Source organism: Phoxinus phoxinus, assembly GCF_949152265.1.
Source record: "Phoxinus phoxinus genome assembly, chromosome: 17".
Taxonomy (NCBI): domain Eukaryota; kingdom Metazoa; phylum Chordata; class Actinopteri; order Cypriniformes; family Leuciscidae; genus Phoxinus; species Phoxinus phoxinus.
In genome coordinates, this window is record NC_136892.1 from 24,995,935 (window position 1) to 25,004,334 (window position 8,400).

The following is an 8,400-nucleotide window of genomic DNA, read 5'->3' on the forward strand; positions in this document are numbered from 1 at the left end:
TATGATAGTAAAATATGGGTTTAAAAAAAGTCCACGGGCCAGGACTTGAACTTGTGTCACCAAAAAATCATCCGCTCTTAAAGTCAGTGCACTGACCACTAGGCTATGGGGGCCTATGAATTACCAGCACATTGATAGATATTAGAAGATCCTCCTTGTGTAAAAAAATACAGGGGGAACGGATCTCGACGGCTGTTTTTTTGCCGTCGGATTCTGTTCCCCCTGTAAAAAAAAATCTGTCGGAATCCGTTCCCCCACTCCCATTATGAGAGGTGTTGATGTAGTGGCCTAAAAAGGCTTATTTTATTTTGTGTGGGGATGGAGCTTACCTGGGACCAGTCTATAAAAATATATTTAGGAGTTTTTTACTTTTATTATGATAGGAAAATATGGGATTAAAAAAAGTCCACGAGCCAGGACTTGAACTTGTTTCACCTGAAAATCACCATTTCTATATGTCAGTGAATTGACCACTAGGCTATGGGGGCCTATTAAATAACAGCACTTTGATATATATTAGAAGATCCTCCTTGTGTAAAAAAATACAGGGGGAACGGATCTTGACGGCTGTTTTTTCGCCGTCAGATTCTGTTCCCCCTGTAAAAAAAAAATATGTCGGAATCCAATCCCCCACTCCCATTATGAGAGGTGTTGATGTAGTGGCCTAAAAAATGCTAATTTTATTTTGTGTGAGGATGGAGCTTACCTGGGACCAGTCTAAATAAATATATTTAGGAGTTATTTACTTTTATTATGATAGGAAAATATAGGATTAAAAAAAGTCCACGAGCGAGGACTTGAACTTGTGTCACCAATAAATCATCCGCTCTTAAAGTCAGTGCACTGACCACTAGGCTATGGGGGCCTATGAATTAGCAGCACTTTGATAGATATTAGAAGATCCTCTTTGTGTAATAAAATACAGGGGGAACGGATCTCGACGGCTGTTTTTTTGCCGTCGGATTCTGTTCCCCCTGTAAAAAAAAATCTGTCGGAATCCGTTCCCCCACTCCCATTATGAAAGGTTTTGATGTAGTGGCGTTTAAAAATACATATTTTATTTTGTGTGGGTATGGAGCTTACCTGGCACCAGTCTATATAAATATATTTAGGAGTTTTTTACTTTTATTATGATAGTAAAATATGGGATTAAAAAATCTCCTCAAGCCGGGACTTGAACTTGTTTCACCTAAAAATCGCCACCTCTATATGTCAGTGAATTGACCACTAGGCTATGGGGGCCAAATAAATAACAGCACTTTGATAGATATTAGAAGATCCTCCTTGTGTAAAAAATACAGGGGGAACGGATCTCGACGGCTGTTTTTTTGCCGTCGGATTCTGTTCCCCCTGTAAAAAAAAATCTGTCGGAATCCGTTCCCCCACTCCCATTATGAAAGGTTTTGATGTAGTGGCCTAAAAAATGCTTATTTTATTTTGTGTGGGGATGGAGCTTACCTGGCACCAGTCTATAGAAATATATTTAGGAGTTTTTTACTTTTATTATGATAGGAAAATATGGTATTAAAAAAAGTCCACGAGCCAGGACTTGAACTTGTTTCACCTAAAAATCACCATTTCTATATGTCAGTGAATTGACCACTAGGCTATGGGGGCCTACGAATTAGCAGCACTTTGATAGATATTAGAAGATCCCCCTTGTGTAAAAAAATACAGGGGGAACGGATCTCGACGGCTGTTTTTTTGCCGTCGGATTCTGTTCCCCCTGTAAAAAAAAACATCTGTCGGAATCCGTTCCCCCACTCCCAATATGAGAGGTGTTGATGTAGTGGCCTAAAAAATGCTTATTTTATTTTGTGTGGGGATGGAGCTTACCTGGGACCAGTCTATAAAAATATATTTAGGAGTTTTTTACTTTTATTATGATAGGAAAATATGGGTTTAAAAAAAGTCCACGAGCCAGGACTTGAACTTGTGTCACCAAAAAATCATCCGCTCTTAAAGTCAGTGCACTGACCACTAGGCTATGGGGGCCTATGTATTAGCAGCACATTGATAGATATTAGAAGATCCTCCTTGTGTAAAAAAATACAGGGGGAACGGATCTCGACGGCTGTTTTTTGGCCGTCGGATTCTGTTCCCCCTGTAAAAAAAAATCTGTCGGAATCTGTTCCCCCACTCCCATTATGAGAGGTGTTGATGTAGTGGCCTAAAAAGGCTTATTTTATTTTGTGTGGGGATGGAGCTTACCTGGGACCAGTCTAAATAAATATATTTAGGAGTTTTTTACTTTTATTATGATAGGAAAATATGGGATTAAAAAAAGTCTACGAGTCAGGACTTGAACTTGAGTCACCTACAAATCACCAGCTCTATATGTCAGTGAATTGACCACTAGGCTATGGGGGCCTAAGGATTAGCAGCACTTTGATAGATATTAGAAGATCCCCCTTGTGTAAAAAAATACACGGGGAACGGATCTCGACGGCTGTTTTTTTGCCGTCGGATTCTGTTCCCCCTGTAAAAAAAAATCTGTCGGAATCCGTTCCCCCACTCCCATTATGAAAGGTTTTGATGTAGTGGCGTTTAAAAATACATATTTTATTTTGTGTGGGTATGGAGCTTACCTGGCACCAGTCTATAGAAATATATTTAGGAGTTTTTTACTTTTATTATGATAGTAAAATATGGGATTAAAAAATCTCCTCAAGCCGGGACATGAACTTGTTTCACCTAAAAATCACCACCTCTATATGTCAGTGAATTGACCACTAGGCTATGGGGTCTAATAAATAACAGCACTTTGATAGATATTAGAAGATCCTCCTTGTGTAAAAAATACAGGGGGAATGGATCTCGACGGCTGTTTTTTTGCTGTCGGATTCTGTTCCCCCTGTAAAAAAAATATCTGTCGGAATCCGTTCCCCCACTCCCATTATGAGAGGTGTTGATGTAGTGGCCTAAAAAATTCTTATTTTATTTTGTGTGGGGATGGAGCTTACCTGGGACCAGTCTATAAAAATATATTTAGGAGTTTTTTACTTTTATTATGATAGGAAAATATGGGATTAAAAAAAGTCCACGAGCCAGGACTTGAACTTGTGTCACCTACAAATCACCAGCTCTATATGTCAGTGAATTGACCACTAGGCTATGGGGGCATGAGATTTAGCAGCACTTTGATAGATATTAGAAGATCCTCTTTGTGTAAAAAAATACAGGGGGAACGGATCTCGACGGCTGTTTTTTTGCCGTCGGATTCTGTTCCCCCTGTAAAAAAAAATCTGTCGGAATCCGTTCCCCCACTCCCATTATGAAAGGTTTTGATGTAGTGGCGTTTAAAAATACATATTTTATTTTGTGTGGGTATGGAGCTTACCTGGCACCAGTCTATATAAATATATTTAGGAGTTTTTTACTTTTATTATGATAGTAAAATATGGGATTAAAAAATCTCCTCAAGCCGGGACTTGAACTTGTTTCACCTAAAAATCGCCACCTCTATATGTCAGTGAATTGACCACTAGGCTATGGGGGCCAAATAAATAACAGCACTTTGATAGATATTAGAAGATCCTCCTTGTGTAAAAAATACAGGGGGAACGGATCTCGACGGCTGTTTTTTTGCCGTCGGATTCTGTTCCCCCTGTAAAAAAAAATCTGTCGGAATCCGTTCCCCCACTCCCATTATGAAAGGTTTTGATGTAGTGGCCTAAAAAATGCTTATTTTATTTTGTGTGGGTATGGAGCTTACCTGGCACCAGTCTATAGAAATATATTTAGGAGTTTTTTACTTTTATTATGATAGGAAAATATGGTATTAAAAAAAGTCCACGAGCCAGGACTTGAACTTGTTTCACCTAAAAATCACCATTTCTATATGTCAGTGAATTGACCACTAGGCTATGGGGGCCTACGAATTAGCAGCACTTTGATAGATATTAGAAGATCCCCCTTGTGTAAAAAAATACAGGGGGAACGGATCTCGACGGCTGTTTTTTTGCCGTCGGATTCTGTTCCCCCTGTAAAAAAAAACATCTGTCGGAATCCGTTCCCCCACTCCCAATATGAGAGGTGTTGATGTAGTGGCCTAAAAAATGCTTATTTTATTTTGTGTGGGGATGGAGCTTACCTGGGACCAGTCTATAAAAATATATTTAGGAGTTTTTTACCTTTATTATGATAGGAAAATATGGGATTTAAAAAAAGTCCACGAGCCAGGACTTGAACTTGTGTCACCTACAAATCACCAGCTCTATATGTCAGTGAATTGACCACTAGGCTATGGGGGCATGAGATTTAGCAGCACTTTGATAGATATTAGAAGATCCTCTTTGTGTAAAAAAATACAGGGGGAACGGATCTCGACGGCTGTTTTTTTGCCGTCGGATTCTGTTCCCCCTGTAAAAAAAAATCTGTCGGAATCCGTTTCCCCACTCCCATTATGAAAGGTTTTGATGTAGTGGCGTTTAAAAATACATATTTTATTTTGTGTGGGTATGGAGCTTACCTGGCACCAGTCTATATAAATATATTTAGGAGTTTTTTTACTTTTATTATGATAGGAAAATATGGGATTAAAAAAAGTCCACGAGCCAGGACTTGAACTTGTTTCACCTAAAAATCACTAGCTCTATATGTCAGTGAATTGACCACTAGGCTATGGGGGCCTAAGAACTAGCAACACTTTGATAGATATTAAAAGATCCTCCTTGTGTAAAAAAATACAGGGGGAACGGATCTCGACGGCTGTTTTTTTGCCGTCGGATTCTGTTCCCCCTGTAAAAAAAAATATCTGTCGGAATCCGTTCCCCCACTCCCATTATGAGAGGTGTTGATGTAGTGGCCTAAAAAATGCTTATTTTATTTTGTGTGGGGATGGAGCTTACCTGGGACCAGTCTAAAGAAGTATATTTAGGAGTTTTTTACTTTTATTATGATAGGAAAATATGGGATTAAAAAAAGTCCACGAGCCAGGACTTGAACTTACGTCACCAATAAATCACCAGCTCTTTATGTCAGTGAATTGACCACTAGGCTATGGGCGCATGAGATTTAGCAGAACTTTGATAGATATTAGAAGATCCTCTTTGTGTAAAAAAATACAGGGGGAACGGATCTCGACGGCTGTTTTTTTGCCGTCGGATTCTGTTCCCCCTGTAAAAAAAAACATCTGTCGGAATCCGTTCCCCCACTCCCAATATGAGAGGTTTTGATGTAGTGGCCTAAAAAATGCATATTTTATTTTGTGTGGGGATGGAGCTTACCTGGGACCAGTCTATAAAAATATATTTAGGAGTTTTTTACTTTTATTATGATAGGAAAATATGGGATTAAAAAAAGTCCACGAGCCAGGACTTGAACTTGTGTCACCAATAAATCATCTGCTCTTAAAGTCAGTGCACTGACCACTAGGCTATGGGGGCCTATGAATTAGCAGCACTTTGATAGATATTAGAAGATCCTCCTTGTGTAAAAAAATACAGGGGGAACGGATCTCGACGGCTGTTTTTTTGCCGTCGGATTCTGTTCCCCCTGTAAAAAAAAACATCTGTCGGAATCCGTTCCCCCACTCCCATTATGAGAGGTGTTGATGTAGTGGCCTAAAAAATGCATATTTTATTTTGTGTGGGGATGGAGCTTACCTGGCACCAGTGTAAAATACATATATTTTAGAGTTTTTGCCTTTTATTGTAATAGGAAAATATGGGATCAAAAAAAGTCCACAAGCCGGGACTTGAACTTGTGTCACCTAAAAATCATCCACTCTTGAAGTCAGTGCACTGACCACTAGGCTGTGGGGGCCTATAAATTAACAGCACTTTGATAGATATTAGAAGATCCTCATTGTGTAAGAAATACAGGGGGAATAGAATCCGACGGCAAAAAAATATATGTCGGAATCCGTTCCCATTATTAGAGGTGTTGATGTAGTGGCTTGAATAAAGGTTGATAGTGTTTTGTTTGTGGTTTGAGGTTAACTGTCATCGTTTACATTTCAGCATTTGGCATTTTCCAGAGTGACGTAGATTGAATTTCATTGTACACATTTTGTATTCTTATCAGTTTCTGCTTTCACTGGGAATCGAACCTATGACCTTGGCATTGCAAGTACCAGCGCTCTACTGTTTGAGCTACAGGAAAGCTCTTTAAATAAGTGCATCAGTTTAAGGGATCATTTTTATGGAGTTTTTGCAGTTTTTTTGATAGCAGAGTACAGGATCAAGAAAAATCACAAACTGGGACTTGAACTCGGGTCACCCAAAGCCCTAAATTTCTTAACACCAGTGCACTGACAACTAGGCTATAGGGGTCAATACATCAGCAATAGTTTATTAAATATTAGAACCTCATTGTGTATGAAATACAGGGGGAACACAATCCGACAGCAAAGTACAGCTGTCGGAATCCGTTCCCCCACTCCAACTATGAGAGGTGTTGGTGTAGTGGCTTAATAAATGCTGATTATATATATGTTTTGTGTGGGGATGGGGCTTACCTGGCACCAGTGTAAAATAAATATAATTTAGAGTTTTTGCCTTTTATTGTGATAGGAAAATATGGAATCAGAAAAAGTCAGCAAACCGGGACTTGAACTTGTTTCACCCAAAAACCATCAGCTCTTAAAGTCAGTGCATTGACCACTAGGCTGTGGAAGCCTAATAAATTTCAGCACTTTGATAGATATTAGAAGATCCTCCTCGTGTAAGAAATACAGGGGGAACGGATCTCGATGGCTGTTTTTTTGCCGTCGGATTCTGTTCCCCCTGTAATAAAAAATCTGTCGGAATCCGTTCCCCCACTCCCATTATGAAAGGTTTTGATGTAGTGGCGTTTAAAAATACATATTTTATTTTGTGTGGGTATGGAGCTTACCTGGCACCAGTCTATAGAAATATATTTAGGAGATTTTTACTTTTATTGTGATAGTAAAATATGGGATTAAAAAATCTCCTCAAGCCGGGACTTGAAGTTGTTTCACCTAAAAATCACCAGCTCTATATGTCAGTGAATTGACCACTAGGCTATGGGGGCCTAAGAAGTAGCAGCACTTTGATAGATATTAGAAGATCTTCCTTGTGTAAAAAATACAGGGGGAACGGATCTCGACAGCAGTTTTTTTGCCGTCGGATTCTGTTCCCCCTGTAAAAAAAAATCTGTCGGAATCCGTTCCCCCACTCCCATTATGAAAGGTTTTGATGTAGTGGCCCAAAAAATGCTTATTTTATTTTGTGTGGGTATGGAGCTTACCCGGCACCAGTCTATATAAATATATTTAGGAGTTTTTTACTTTTACTATGATAGGAAAATATGGGATTAAAAAAAGTCCACGAGCCAAGACTTGACCTTGTGTCACCTACAAATCACCAGCTCTATATGTCAGTGAATTGACCACTAGGCTATGGGGGAATGAGATTTAGCAGCACTTTGATAGATATTAGAAGATCCTCTTTGTGTAAAAAAATACAGGGGGGAACGGATCTCGACGGCTGTTTTTTTGCCGTCGGATTCTGTTCCCCCCTGTAAAAAAAAATCTGTCGGAATCTGTTCCCCCACTCCCATTATGAGAGGTGTTGATGTAGTGGCCTAAAAAATGCTTATTTTATTTTGTGTGGGGATGGAGCTTACCTGGGACCAGTCTAAAGAAATATATTTAGGAGTTTTTTATTTTTATTATGATAGGAAAATATGGGATTAAAAAAAGTCCACGAGCCAGGACTTGAACTTGTGTCACCTACAAATCACCAGCTCTATATGTCAGTGAATTGACCACTAGGCTATGGGGGCATGAGATTTAGCAGCACTTTGATAGATATTAGAAGATCCTCTTTGTGTAAAAAAATACAGGGGGAACGGATCTCGACGGCTGTTTTTTTGCCGTCGGATTCTGTTCCCCCTGTAAAAAAAAATCTGTCGGAATCCGTTCCCCCACTCCCATTATGAAAGGTTTTGATGTAGTGGCGTTTAAAAATACACATTTTTTTTTGTGTGGGTATGGAGCTTACCTGGCACCAGTCTATATAAATATATTTAGGAGTTTTTTTACTTTTATTATGATAGGAAAATATGGGATTAAAAAAAGTCCACGAGCAAGGACTTGAACTTGTTTCACCTAAAAATCACCAGCTCTAAATGTCAGTGAATTGACCACTAGGCTATGGGGGCCTAAGAACTAGCAACACTTTGATAGATATTAAAAGATCCTCCTTGTGTAAAAAAATACAGGGGGAACGGATCTCGACGGCTGTTTTTTTGCTGTCGGATTCTGTTCCCCCTGTAAAAAAAATATCTGTCGGAATCCGTTCCCCCACTCCCATTATGAGAGGTGTTGATGTAGTGGCCTAAAAAATGCTTATTTTATTTTGTGTGGGGATGGAGCTTACCTGGGACCAGTCTAAAGAAATATATTTAGGAGTTTTTTATTTTTATTATGATAGG